The sequence below is a fragment of the Malania oleifera genome, chromosome 5 (genome assembly GCF_029873635.1).
Source record: "Malania oleifera isolate guangnan ecotype guangnan chromosome 5, ASM2987363v1, whole genome shotgun sequence".
In the NCBI taxonomy this organism is placed as follows: domain Eukaryota; kingdom Viridiplantae; phylum Streptophyta; class Magnoliopsida; order Santalales; family Ximeniaceae; genus Malania; species Malania oleifera.
Window position 1 is genome coordinate 72,401,892 of NC_080421.1, and position 16,320 is coordinate 72,418,211.

Consider the following 16,320-nt stretch of genomic DNA (forward strand, 5'->3'; position numbering starts at 1 on the left):
ATATACATATTTTAATATAAGTCAAAACTTGGTATTATTCATTTTGTGCTTTGCTTTACAATATTGTGGGCATAAATAGTAAATATACATAATTGGAATGCTAAAGTTTAGGACTACAAATCTCTTAGCCATTAGAGCATATCTCTAATCTAAGAAACATATTTACAATCAATCTATATATGGAAGTATACCAACTTGTAAAGTCAAAACTTCTAGAATCTTAAACACTCCCCCTTAAGTTGGTGCATAGATGTCACTCATTCCCAATTTGTTGAGACCATCATGAAATGCTCGACCTAATACGGCCTTGGTGAGTAGGTCAGCAAGTTGTTCTTGAGACCAGACATGAGGTGTTTCAATGATTGTTGCCTCTAGTTTCTCCTATATGAAATGCCTATCAACTTCCATATGTTTGGTTCGATCATGCTGAATTGGGTTGTGGGCAATATGACAATTGTCGGCCCTAGTGTGCATCTATAAGGGGGGTGAATAGGCGTTTTTCACGGACAATAAAGATTGCTATGAAATAAGAACTTTGGCAAGATGCAAGTGAAAAATATCATAATAAATGACAAAGCAAATATTCATACCAAATTACAAGATGAGGGAGAGAGAATTTCAACACAGCGATTTAACGTGGTTCGGCTCCAAACCTATGTCCACGCCTTAGCACCAAGCCAAGGATTCCCAAATCCACTAAAGAATCTCCTTTCAAGCCAGAGAAGCCTTTACAATAAGGGTACACAACCCAGCTGCTCACCAAGAGCCTCACCCCAGGTGTTCACCAAGAATCACCTAAAAGAAAGCTCACCAAGAACCTTCAAGATACACAATCAACAACAAAGGTAAAGATTACAAGATGATGCTCCTTCTTGAGCTGATGATACAAGTAAAGCCTCACACTATTCTCTTTTAACAAATGATATGTAAACTAGAACATAGTTGAAGAAAGCTTGAGCAATGTGAAAACCTAGAATGAATGCTTCACAAATTATCTCAAAAACCAAAATGCTCAATCAATGAAGAATGAATGCTTATGAGGTATATTTATTTCCAAGAATATGAGCATGTTTTTGGCTAGCCATTAGGCATTAATGGAGAAGAGACAAAGCAAAAACTAGTCGTTATCGCGCATTTATTATAGTCTGCTCAAGGCCACTCGTCAACAAGTCCATGGACTAGTCGACGAGTCATACACATGCATTAGTTGACAAGTGCCCTACTATCGTCAATGAGTCTTCTATGTAGGTCTCAAACAGGTCTCGGTATCTCTTCGTTGATGAGTTCCCTGTTCACGTCAATGAGTCACCTTTATAAACTAGTCGAAAGATCCCCTATTCTCATCGATGAGTCACCTCTGCAATCTTAGGTGGTTTCGAGATCTCCTTGACGAGTCCCCTGCTATCCTTGATGAGTCCCCTGTATATACTAGTTGATGTGTAGAGACCCAAAGAGTTATAGTAACTAAATAATAAAGAAAGGAGAGAAAAGGAAAATTCCAAGAGGGATTCAGTAGGGTCTCGTCGACGAGCGCAGAGTGTTTGTCGACGAGCAGCCTACTTGGGCTCATCGATGTGGACACACGTCTTGTTGACGAGAACTTATCGAGAGAGTTGATTTCAGGGCCTAAAACTTGTTGACGAGGGTTATGTGCTTGTCAACAAATTTCCTTCTTGGACTCATCAACGAGGTGTCGTGGCTCGTCAACGAGGCCACGTGGACAACACTATATATAAGGCCAAAAACACACTTTTCTGCAAGAAAACTTTACAGGAAACCCTCTCTCTCTCTCTCTCTCTCTCTCTCTCTCTCTCTCTCTACTTCATCTCTCTCTCCTTCTCTCTAGATTTCCGACTTCGTTCTTCATCAGTTCGATGATAGGAAGCCGCCACGTTACTCCTGAGAAGATTCTCTTCAAGTCTACTGGTGCAGATTGTTGGTTAGGCCAACTTGGGCACCATCCCAAAATCTGGGTAAGTTGATTATTTTAGGCTTTATAAGTTATTTGGTATTTTTGTACTGAGGAAAATGTATTAGGTGAGATGATACTGAAATTTTGTTGGGAAAATGTAAATTTCAGGGTGTTAAGCTGGGAACACCACAGGTCTAGGTTTGGTTAAATTTGCGGACTTCTCAGTAATCCAAGTAAGGGGATAAATTAAGTCAGCAATGTTCATGAAATTATTTATTGTCATATAACATTTATTTTCAAAAAAATACATATGTTATAGAACTATGTTTGGGAATACTGCTATTGAACAAGGAAATGGTTTAACACATTTTATAAGAAAGTATGATTTCAAAACAAATTATGATTCTAGAAGTCTACTTACATTTGTGTGGCATGAGTATAATATTTCCATGAAAATTATGTTATACTAAAATATTATGATGTTTCCAAGATAAGCATGATATAATAGTTTTTAGGAAAACCATAAAAACAGTACATGATCTATGGTTTTAAGAATATTATGTTTAACAGTACAAGAATTTCATGTTTAATATGTTATGATATGGCCACGCCGTATCCATGATTTATATGTTATGATATGATGGAGCAAATGCTGTAATTATGCATGTTATGTCAAGATTCAAGAAAATATTATCATGTCATTTTTTACTCTGAAATATGAAACTGTTATGTTTCAATATCATGAAATGTATTATATGTTATCAGAATCAGGATGACTTAATTTAGTTTCATGAAGCACGGAACCATTGCTATATGTTCACGATTATGTTTATGTTAGTGCTACCACACATCTTAAATAGAGTGTGGGAGATGGTAGTTGATGTGGCTTTATAGGAGTGTTGTAGTTCCCCTTGTAGTCCGGCACAGGTGGAACAGGCCCGTCGTACTTACACACCTATGTTTGACTTAGCATGGTCGGCCAGCCATTGCTAGGTCCCGCCTACAAGCCACACAACCTTGTCATGTGGGGAGCAAGACATGACAACAACTAGCTATTGATCCTAGGTAATATTTCAGGATGGTATAGTTATATAAGATGATTTTCTTGTACAGAAATTTAGTATGTTAAACTATGTTATGACAAATCATGTTTTATTCAGATACAAACTGTTTTTACCATATATGAATTATGTACTGTTTATATGTATAACACGAAAATACTTATGTTTCCACACACTAATATTAGTTTATATCCCTTACTGAGAGGCGTCTCACCCCAGCATTATAATATTTTAGGAAATTCAGGTAGAAGGGCGGATAAAACCCTGTAGCAGTAGAGGTTGACTGAGTTGCCCTATTAGAAGGGTAACTTGATGAGCTAGGGTGAGCTTGGTTTTTTGTTAAGATCCTAGGATACCTTGATGGTCTTTTTGGGACGTTTGTATATATAACAAATTTAGTAGAACTCTGGTATTGTGTTTGGTGTTGTATAACATGTATGTAATTTATGTTTTCCGCTGCTTAGGTGTTAAAGATGTATGATAGGTATATCCCTGGTACCCAGGGGTTCAGGTTGATCATGACTTTGGCAGTTTAGCAGGTTATTAGAATTATTATAAATGTTATTATGTGGGAAAAAAATAATATGGAAAAATAAGCAAGTCGTTACAATTTGGTATCAGAGCCTAGGTTATTAAGTTCTGTAGACTCTAAAGTGCAGTGGAAAACAATACCAGAGTATAAGAATAGATTAGGAATTCAGTGAGTCACAGTTGGGGAATGAAGAAGAGTATTTAGGGTTTTGTTCTGTGATTGGGAAGTAGGATTTCCGTGGTGGTTTTTGTGTCTTTCTTGGACGATTTTAGGAAAGTCATAGTAAACTATTGTTGGGTTATGTTTCTCAATTACTAGACTAGATCTTAAATTGAGAATAAGGACGATATATTAATTCATAGCATGAGATTTTGATTAGATAAATATGTTTCTTATGTTATGCAGATAGGGTCCTCAGACTATGCTTATTTCCTTTTTAGAATGGATCCTGGTTGCAGCAACATGAATGCTGGAGGTAGTGGCAACATAGGGGTTTTCAGCATAGATGGTAGTAATTCATAGCAGATGCTGCGTAGTGCAGGTCAATAGGTCATGGTAGGTAACGTAAGGAACTTTAGGGGACAGAACTGGCCACTAGTTGAATTGGGCTGCTCTATCGAGCAATTTACTCGTATGAATCCCCCGAATTTTACTGGAAGGGTCGATGCAATCGTTACAAACGAATGAATCCAAGAGATGGAGAGTATATTGGGAAGTCTTAACTGTGCAGACGAATAAAAGGTTTTGTATGCTGTTTTTAAGATGACTAGGGAAGCCAAGCATTGGTGGATGTCAGTGAAGTTACTTGGGGAACAAAAGCTAGTTTCGACAACCCTGACATAGAATCGTTTTAAAGAAATTTTCTATGAGCAATACATTTTCTTTTCTATTCGGGATGCCCAAGTAGAGGAGTTTATGGAATTGAATCAAAGGAAGAGGCCTACGCCTCCTGGGTTTTAGGCGGGGCCCAGCCGAGGCCCATAGAGGAGAGGTGGACTTGGAGGTGGTCAGAGGCAGGAGACAGGGTGCTGTGAGGTTTAGGGGAAGTATATCTATCCTGTTTGCCTAACATGTTGGAGAAGACATAGGGGAGAATGCCGAGCAGGGAAGAAGGTTTGCTATCGATGTGGTAGACCATGTCATGTAGCATGAATCTGTCGTGTGTAGTATAATACAGCTTCCATGCCTAGACGGCTTTGGGGTAATACCCAGGTGGCCTGTGGAGGCTAGTAGCGAAATATTGAGCAAGCACGGGTTTACCCATCAACATCGGAAGGAGTCGAGGCTTTCGAAGACATTGTGACAGGTGCTCTTATTGTTTTACCATATAAGCTATTGTTTTTAATTTGACTCTGGTACTACCCATTCATTCATATTATTGTGATATATTTAATTATTCGGGATTGAGACAAGGTTGTTAGATGTTGAGTTGATATTATTATTATCAACCTTGTGGTGTTAGACATATAGGGGTTCAATGTGATATTGGGCATGGATTGACTGGCAGCTAATTATGCCAGCATTGATTGCCATTAAAGAGAAATAATCTTCAGACCCTTGAGTGAGTAGGAATTTAGATTTGTAGGATCACGTGTGTGCGTCCCACCACAGTTGGTATTGGTTATTCAAGTGGGAAGGCTACTACAGAGTGGTGGCCAGGTATATTGAGAAGATGCCGAAGGAGGAATTGAAATAAGCTGATATTTCGACAGTTAGATAATTTCTAGATATTTTTAGAGGAATTACCCGGCACCAATATTTAAAGTGCCCTATATAATGGCCCCAGATGAGCTGAAAGAGTTGAAGGATCAGTTGCAGGATTTATTGAATAAAGGGTTTATCAGACGTAGTGTATCATCCTAGGGAGCTCCAGTACTATTTGTGAAAAGAAAGATGGGACTATAAGGATGTGCATAGATTATAGAGAAATAAACAAAGTAATAATTAAGAACAGGTATCCTCTACCCCGTATAAATGACTTATTTGATCAATTCCAAGGGACCCAGGTCTATTCCAAGATCGACCTCAGGTCAGGTTATCATCGAGTGAAAGTTAAAGCAGAAGACGTTTCAAAGATAAGTTCAAATGACACGTATACTTCTAATTATGTTCCAACCTTGTTGTAGTATTTTTTTATACAATGTAAGATGTCTTGTTAATAAAACTTATTTTGAAATCTTATGTAGTGTGTGACTTGGTATGCATGTGTTTAACTCGGTTATAATGTTCTAAGCTACTTTGAACTAAATGTAGATGCAATTGCTCAGCTCTTACAAACATGTAAACAATACATGCTTTCATAGATGCTTTAGTTGGTTGTGCTTTGGGTGTTCCATATATGTGCTTTGGTTATGACCCTTTGCTTATTGCTTCTTTGATATACGTCTGAACCTTATGCTTGCTTTGGTATTATCCTGTTTATTTGAGGAGAACTTGAGGAAAAATATTAGCTAACCTAAGAATCACTAATGGGTTGTTATCATCAAAATAAGCAGGAATGAAGAACCTTAGCCAGTAGGGCTAACATCATATTTGTTATCACAATATAGCTTCATTGGGCTGTCATGCTTAATATTCAAATCTTCTAATAACTTACGGATCCATAATAATTCATATATTGCCTTAGCTATTCCTCTAAACTTAGATTCAACACTAGATAACTACAGGTTGCTTCTAGCATCGCCAAGTGACCAGATTTCCTCCTATAAACGTGACATATCCTACTACAGATCACTTATCTTTGATTGATCCAACCTAATCTGCATCAGTGTATCCTTTGACATCCATATTATTCCCTTTTTTAAACATAATCCCTTTCCTTGGAGATGACTTTTGTTGACTTTTTGAGTCTCATCCCTGTTTTGATGCTGACAAAGCACATGTTTCTTATGTGTGTATTTAGCATGTGAACAGGTCCATTAATTTAATATACACATAAGGAAATGGAGATGGAAGCTTGTAGGACTTAAAGACTATACGATTAAGCGCATTCCATGAAGTCGGAAGAGCAAAAAGATGAAGAAGACGTTTATTTGTTGTACTTGCATTTAATTTTTATATCTTTGGTCTGTAATAATGCATGCATCTGCATGATGTGTTTGAATGCTCAGAATGACCGTAGATAGACCCTAGGGACCAACACATTTCACCAAAAACCTTTTTCTAAAAATACTAAAAGCATACAAAATTTTTGGAATAGCTTTAGGGTCAAAATCGGGGCTAAAACGAAGTTTACGAAACTTCGGTCGACCGAGGATTTTTTCGGTGTCTTCAAAAGGACCTAGAAATGACCCTATAACACTCACCCATGCACTTATATATGTTAGTCATTTGAATAGGGTGTCTGTTGTTTGAAACAGGACCAAAATGCATAAAGTGTGCACACTCGGTCGACCGACCAACATGTTCATTTTACCCCCGGTCAACTGACCTTGGACTGGGTCAACAGATTGACTATAGCTCGGTCGACAGAACTTGTTAGTTCAAAAGTTCCCGATCGACCAAACCAAGACTAGGTCAACAAATTGACCATATCCCGGTCAACCGACTCACTTAGTTCAAATGCATCTGGTCGACCGAACATCCTAGGAGTCAAATTTTTGACGACCTGGTCAACTGAGCCCAAAATGTACTCCAACGCTCTGGTCGACCGAGGGTCCTCAGGAGATGCCCCAACATTCTAGTCGACCTAAATTCTTAGTTCAAAATGTCTCGGTCGACCGAACCGCACTAAATTGGAAAATCGCCCTTAGGACACTAAGTTTGGTCGATCGAACTGTTAGTTCATTTTTTACTCGGTCGACCAAATTTGGCTCCACAGTTGACCAGAGCTCTCGGGTTTGAATTTTTTTTAATGCATTAACACGTAATTAAAACTTGATTAAACTTTTCCAAAATAGCAAGCGTGTCCTTCAACGGTCAGATTTGTTGAAAATCTATAAATACCCCCTCCATAACTCAGATTAGCAACTTTGATTAACCCAAATCTTTTCTCTAATTTATTGTTAATCAAAGTTCTCCCAAAAAGGTTTTTGTTGTTTAAATCATTCTTTTGGGGCAAAATATTTTAAACAAATCTCTCCAACTCTCTTTCACTTTTTTTTATCTCAAAATCATTTTTAAAGAGAGTATTTTATTTTGGGCATTTTATTTGTACTTACATACATATACTCTCACTTGTTATTTACTTTTCAAAAATCAATCTTTGAGAGTAGTGCTTGCATTTCTCTCGGTTATTTTTTTGATAAATATTCTTGGGAGAAAAATTATTTATTGCACAAATTCTTTTGAGCTTAAAATTCCTAATTTCTCCAAATATTATTTACTTGCAAAAATATTTATAGGAAAACAATAATACTCATTTTTCATATACATTTCATTTGTGCAAATTTTACTTAGATAAGCAGCCGTTACTCTACTAAGCTCAAATCATATCATAAGAGAGTGCATACATCTTAGAGCTTTAATGTGTACATTTCTGCTTGTATTTTTTAGAAGCATTTTCATGTATAAAAATGGTTTTATTGTAATAGTTGGGTTCAGCTCAGAATTCAATTGGGGAGTCTCAGCCCCGTAAATAAGACCGGTTCGGTAGACCAGAATTGAACTGGGGAGTTTCAGCCCCGTAAATGAGACTATTTCGGCTCAGCCTAGTAATTGAGTTGGAATTTTCCTCACCCTGTAAGGAGAGGATGTAAAAGGCTTTTGTTCCACCCGGTTAAGTGAACAGGTATAGTGGAATCCTTGGGGGTATGCCCAAGGCGGGGATGTAGGCTGGTTTGGTCGAACCTTGATAACAAATCTGGTGTCGCTCTCTCTATCTTATTTAAATTCCTGCACTTTAATTTCAGCATGTGTATAAATGTTTATTTAATGTCAAAATTATTTCATGCACACATTTGATTTAAATAAGATACTACACACGTGTATGTTTGCTTTTATCGTTAAACTTGCTTTACATACACATATATAAGTTGAATGGGATATGAACTGTGGTGAATCGAGGAAACATTTTAAATTAGCCGAAAAGTTTTAAATGTCCAATTCACCCCCCCCTCTTGGGATCACACCAATTCCAACAACTTCAAGTAGTGCAAAATGCGGGTAATTACATTCATATGTTCTTCTCTTGGAGAATGCATGAATTGGCGTACGCCACTTAGTGCATATGCCAAGTCAGGCTGAGTATGTGCAAGATACATCAGTCTCCCAACTAATCTTTGATATCTCTATTTGTTTGTCGGAACTTGATCCGTGTATATGCCTAGCTTCAAATTTGCTTCCATAGGAGTGGTAGTTGGACTACATGTTGTCATACCAGTCTCACTTAGTAAATCTAAGGCATATTTTTGTTGAGATAGTAAGATACTTTCCTTAGATCTTGACACTTCAATACCAAAGAAGTATTTCAATGGACTAAGGTTCTTCATCTTAAATTCTTGGGCTAGGTGGTACTGCAATGCGCTCCTTTCTTCTAAATCATTTCCTGTTACTATCATATCATCAACATACACAATGAGACAGGTAATCATTCCTTTATTATGCTTCACAAACAAAGTATGATTTGAGTTACTTTGCTTGTATCCAAAAGCTTTCATTGACTTCCTAAACCTTCCAAACTATGTTCTTGGAGATTGCTTCAGACCGTATAGGGTGTTTTGTTAATCTACAAACCTGTTTTCCACCTTCTAACTGCATATTACATCAAGGACAACTCCATGTATACTTCTTCTTGAAGGTCTCCATGCAAAAAAGCATTCTTCACATCAAACTGGTGCAATGGCCAGTCAAGATTCATTGCCAAGGATATAAGAATATGGACAATATTGATTTTTACTCGTGCGAATGTTTCCATGTAGTCAATTCCATAAGTTTGAGTGTACCCTTTGGTGACTAGTCTAGCTTTGAATCGTTCAATTATTCCATCTGCCTTGTATTTGACTGTGAAGACCCACCTACATCCAACAGGTTTCTTTCCTTTAGGCAGCCCAACAACTTCTCAAGTTGAGTTTTTTTGAAGTGACTTCATTTCCTCATTTATAGCTTCCTTCCACCTAGGATCTCCCAAAGCTTCGTGCATGTTAGTAGGAATAGATATAGTAGATAATTGATTCACAAATGACTTAATTTCCTTTGACAGTCTATGGTAGGATACATAGTTGCTCATGGGATACTTTGGATTGGAACTAAGAACAGGTTCATAGTTAACTCTAGGTATACCTTTAGTGGTTCGATTAGGTAGTACTTTTGGAAAGAATTGAGATTCAGAATGTACCTGGGGTTGTATCTGGGGTTAGGAAAGGAATTGAGCAAAAAAATCAATTGGTTAGATGGTACTTGAAGTGGAGTTGTTTCCATCTGATTTTGATTATTATCCCCATTCAAACGAACGTCCGGTTGGTGAGTCACTTCCATCTGATTCTAATTATTTTCCCCATTCAAACGAACGTCTGGTTGGTTGAGAACAAGTTGCTCACGCGGCTCGGTTGCCTCCTCTAGACACTCACCACTTTATCCAAAAATTCACCACTTGTATCTGAATGGTCCAAAGAAGGATTTAGACTTAGAGTCTACAATTCATTTCTTCTCTCCCCCTGAATTGAAGACTTGGGAACAGTATAGTACATGTCATTTTCATGAAAGACAACATCAAGGGTGATTGTTAGAATTGGTGTATTCCCAAGAGGAGGGGGGGTGAATTGGAATTTAAAACTTTTTCTCGTAGGATAATCTATCCAACACCAATATATACTCAACCTAGGGTCAGTCTATGCAATTTCCAAATGCGTAAATAAATATAATGTGGAAATTAAGTCATACGCATCATTCACCCATAACATACATGTGCGGTAAATATAAAATGCGGAAATGTAAATGAACACACGAAATGTTATTGGGGTTCGGCCAACTGTGCCTACGTCCCCGCCACTAGCTCGCAAGCCCGAGGATTCCACTAAAGGCTCACTTAAGGGTGGAGCGTCACCGTTTACAACCAGGTCAAATTAACACAGGGCTGACCTTAACCTTAACCAGGTCAATTAGCGGGGCTGACCTCAACCTACACGCCTTAACAGGACGACGCACCTAGCTTTACTAACCGGGTCTAAGCCAATCCGAGACTATTCCAGGGCTAGTCTCCCTCTTCAGGCCCGTGCCTGGAAATGCAATAGTATTTAAAATACAATCAAATGGTACAATGAATAAGCTTTCAAGTAAAGCAAATGTGTACCCAGATACGCGCAATATCACATACACCACAATATGATATAATATGTAAGCTCAGTGTGGTTTAAGATGTCTACTCTCAAATAGATTTACTATCGTTGTAATCAGTGCGTGAGAGTGTGAACACTACAATCTTTGTATCACAAGATGTATCTATCTAAGTGCTCAAACAAAGATATCAACCAAACAATATATATATATATATATATATATATATGTGTGTGTGTGTGTGTGTGTGTGTGTGTGTGTGTGTGTGTGTGTGTGTGTGTGTGTGAAGCTCTAGCAATGTATAAGTTTGGTTTGCAGAAAGGAGTTTAATCTTTCTATTCAACTAAACTAAAGATATAAATCAGTGAATATTGTAACAAAGATTTTTCTCACACAAACTAATATCTCTTTAAAGATTTATCAAGACAAAGCACACTAGATATTTGAAAGTATTTTGAAAATGTTTTGCAACCAAAAACAAATACAATCTTCTTAAGATGTTGCAATGAAGGTCCAAATCTTAGAAGATCTATCAGAATCTTCTTAGGATAGACTTATTAACAAAGTCTCCTAAGAATACTTAGGTTTAGCTCTCAATGAAAATAAATCAATCAAATATGAATGGGAGAGCAAACCTATTAAATATAAACACTCAATCGACTTACAGAGGATTTAAGAGATCGAAGAAGGTAAGCATAAGTGAATGGGGATTGGATATGAATATTATAGGATTTGGGATTTTCAGAGAATTTCTCTTAATCAATATTTTTAATCCCATACTAATTATCCCAAAGTAGGGGGTATTTATAGACAACCCTTGAAATATAACCATTGGGGACCTATTGGGAATAATTAGGAAAGTTTAATGACCTTTCAAATATTTTAACCCTATTTAAAAAATATTAACTGCGATAAAAAATCAGGGCAACCCAAGAGGTCCGGTCGACCAGAACAAGTTTGGTCGACCAAGTCTCATATGCTTCGGTCGACTAGGGGAATGTTGAACTAATGGCTCGGTCGACCAGGAGAGGGCGATTCCTCAATTTTTCGAGGTTCGGTCGACCAGGACATTTTGAACTGCCTGGTTCGGTCGACCAGACCACTGGAAATCCTCCCGAGGACCCTCCGGTCGACTAAGTAGTTGTAGTACAAAAGTGGTCGGTCGACCAGATGGTCAAACTTTTGACCCCAAGGGGTTTCGGTCGACCAAGACCTTTTGAACTACCTGGTTCGGTCAACCATACGGTCAAAATTTTGACCCTAGGGAGTTTCGGTCGACCAGGAGTTTTGAACTACACTGGCTCGGTCAATCAGGTGGTCAAACCTTGACCAAAAAGGGTTTCAGTTGACCAGGAGTTTTGAACTGAAATGGTTCAGTCGACCAGGACCTTGGTCAACAGTTGACCTAGGCCTATTTCGATCGACCAGGGCAAAATGAACTACCTTGGCCGGTCGACCGAAAGTGCATCAAGTGTGCATTTTAGTCTAGTTTCGAAACATATAAACCCTATTCAAGTACAAGTGCAAAAGTGAGTGTCCTAAGGTCACTTGGGGTCCAATACACCGAAAAAGTCCGGTGTCGGTCGACCGAAGGGAAAACCTTAAGGTTTTTCTAAAGTTCATTCTCATTCATGGTTTGTTTGAGCTTACGTATTATCATGCATGTGATGTGTGTGAGCTTATTACAAACCAATGACCTATTTACTATTACAGACCTTTCCTTCTTAAATATTACAGATCCGAATATAAATTACAACATATCAATTATATCAAAGGTCTTCAGAGTCTTCGTTTTCCTCCGGGTCTCCGAGTGCCATCATAGGATACTGCCAAGATAAACCTGCACATCAACTTGGCAATCATTAAATACCTGAGTATTTGTCATAATCAAAACAAGGTATGACCCATAGGGTCAACAGTGACATACTTTTTCCGTGATAGGGGATGATAGTAGTGGTAGCCTTTCTTAAGTGAGGCATATCCAGCAAAGACACATAATAGTGCTTGTGGTTCTAGATTTTCATGCAATAGCTTAGGAAGATGCACAAATGCCACGCACCCGAAGGAGTAGTAGGAGCACTTATAGTTGAATGAAGGACTTCAAAGTGAGTCTGAAAATTTAGCAAGTTGGAGGGGACATAGTTAATGAGGTAAGCCACAACACTGAGCATTTCAACCTAGTAACTGATGTGAGCTCTAAACAAAGAGACTCGTACAACTTCAAGTAGATGGCGGTTCTTGTGCTCCGCAACCCAATTTTGTTGAGGGGAAGAAGGGCAAGTCATTTGGTGAGATATGCCATGATCCTGTAAGTACTTCTTTAGGTATTGATTAAAAAATTCTCCACCATTATCAATGTGAAGAACTTGTATGTGAGATTGTAGTTGAGTGGAAATCATCTTATGAAAATTTTGAAACAAGGAGCTAACTTCATTCTTGGATTTCATCAAGCAAATCCAAGTTATACGAGTGAGATCATCAATAAATGAGACAAACCAACGAGAACCATTCAAGGAAGGGTTTTTGGCCAGCCCCCATACATAAGAGTGGTTCAACATAAAAGGTACTAGACTTTTATTCATGCTCAATGGGAACTAAAAAGCAAGGTGTAGTCCCAAAAGGAGGGGGGGGTGAATTGGATTTTAAAATTTTCTTTTAATTCCTATGAGGACTTCTTCTTGATTATTCAATTTTAGACTTGTTTGTTCAATCACACAAGAACTTAATTCTTTTAATCCACAATATTATTGCTTAACCAAACAAGTAATCAATTATTCAACCAAACCAATTGATCAAGCACAATATTCAAACCAAACAATCATAAAACATTCAATCAAGATATACGTTGCAACTTAATACAAATTCTCAGCTTGTGTGCAGCCTTGTTGTTAATGCAATCCCTTTGATGAAGAATTAGCTTTCTCAATCAACACAACATTCATTCTTTTCCCAAAATTCAGAATTCAAATAAACTCTTAGTTAATTTATTTTTGGGTATTTAACCAAATAACATACTCCCTTATGGTTTCCGAAAAATATGGTTTAACCAATGTACTCCCTTTCGGTTTCTGTAATCTCAAATCAAAATTAAACTTTAAGTTTATTTAACTTCCAAATTACGTAATTGTATGATTACCAATTAAACCATCCATGCAATTTAAATGTGCTAAAAATAAAGAGTAAGGGAAAGAGAGTGAGATCAGGATTTTTACGAGGTTTGGCTTATACCCAGCCTACGTCCTCGCCATTGGAAAACCACCAAAGGATTACTAAATCTAGTTCCTTTTTCGGGCGGAACAATACCGTTTACACACTCCTTCAGTAGGCTAGAGCCTGCCTCTCCAAACGATGTACCCTCATTCGGTCACTCCTTCAATTAGGCTAAAGCCCCTCTCTCTAAGTAATATCCCCTTGCTTAGCCAAAGATCCAAAAAATCCTTGAACCGTCAATATCTACAAGATACAAATCAAATAGACGTACAAATAATTGCTCACACAAAGAGCTGATTAGTACAACAATTCAGCACTATAATATACTTCAAAGTAAATAACAATATGGAATTTAACTTGAAGCTCAAGAGAGTATATTACCGATTAATTCTTTCAATGATTGAAAGATTTAGAATTTGTAACACAAGATTGGTGAGTATAATCAGCAAGAACTCAGTAAGCTTCGTGCAAGTTGAGAGCAAGAGAGAGCCTTGAGAATTTGAGAGCAATTGAGAGAGATTTTGAATGCTGAATTTAATTCTTAGTTCTATTAATTCAATGATATTAAGGCTTATTTATAGACTTGAAAAGGTATGTAACTTGATCCCCAAGTGACTTGGAGTATTCCCCAAGTTTTCACAAAGTTTGAGCCCTAAGCAATCTTATTTAAAAAATTTGTCCGTTATAGAAATTTAAAATCTGCCGCGTGACAGTTGATTGTCACTTTTGGTCAGTCGACTGTCTAGTTATTTTAATGGGGCAGCAGGGTGGCAGTCGCCTGACAGAATACGGATAGGCGTCTAAGAATGCAAGAACAGGCTTCTATAAGAACATGGACAGTCGGTTGTCAAGCTATTAGCTTCGAGCACCCTTAAGTCTTTTGGTTATACCTTTTCTATGTAACTCCAAATTTGATGAACTTGGTGTCAAACGAAAGCTAAGAGAAAATAATAAAACTTTAATGTTTAACACTTTTTAAAATAAGGAGTTTTTGATAGAAAAAAATGCACCTTAATATGGATGTATAAAAAATGACAGCAATTGGGAAATCCTCTTTTTGGTGCTTTTCATTCCAAAAATGATTCTAACCTTTTTTGAAATAATTTTTTAACCTTATAAAAATATTTTCCAAGTATGTTAAAGGCATTTAGGTCCAATAAATTAACCTAAGAGCTTCATGAATCCATATTGAAATTCTTTGAAGTACTTACATGAAATTTTCTATAGACTCTTTCAAATTTTCAATTCTTGAATACCTGGAGGTTTTTATGCCTGTTTCATCTTTCTTTGAGGTTTAATCAAGTTCTATTTAATCCTTATGCTCTCATAATCTTCAAGCTTTATCTTTAAATCCATTTTTGAATCCATGCTTTAAGCTTCATATTGATCATCCTTCTTTGAAATATAAGCTTTCATGAATCCTTTTGAACCTTTGTCCTTGCATTCATTATTGAATCCTGAAATGACATCACTTAACCAAATATGTTAAGTTCTACTTGTTTGTTAGCATCAAAATAAGATGTTAAGCCTTGTAAGGCCAATAGGAACGATACACGGTGACGTGTTGCAAGTTCACAAATATCACATTTGGAATCCGAAGTTTTTAACTGAGAAAACAACTTTGGGAACAATTTTTTTAAATATCCAAAAGACGCATGACCTAAACATCAGTGCCACAAAAAAATTTCAGAGGACTTGTCGATCTAATCCACTGAAAGAGCTTAAGCCAACTAATGTGAGTTAGTAGGTTTCAGATCCGGATATTTCAACTTCCCTCTTCTAGTACCACAATCAATCATCTTCTGAGTTCGAATGTCCTTAAAAAAAAACAAAGGGTAGGCCAGAAAATCACAACACAATACAACGCATTCGTTATTTGAGCGACAGACAATAAATTATGGTTGAGGGAAGGTACAACTAAAATAGAATCAAGATTCAAATTATATAAGAGAGGAATTGAACATTCTCCAATCACAGGTGAGGGATTGCCACTGCCGGTAGAGGCTATACGTGTGGTGGATTGTTTCATAGACTGAACATGCTAGCTATTAAATTCATGTGATCCGTAGCACCAGAATCAATTATCCATGCACTACTACTACTATTTGATGTAGAAGTATGGAAAACCTTACCAATGTTACCTAGAGTAGCAATCAAAGAGGACACTTCTGCAACATCATTGGAAGGCTTGGTGGCTTGGATTTGAGGTTCACTTGCGTGGTGCCTTGGCTAGATCCCACCACTTTGGATAGCCAATTAAGTCATAACAATGTGCCTTTGTATGGTTTTTCTCACCACAATGAGTGCACAAGCGTTTAGCTTTGGAAGCACCTATCTTATAACTGCCCTTTTGAGATCGTGCTTGGTCAGAATCAGTTTTTTGAATAAATTGT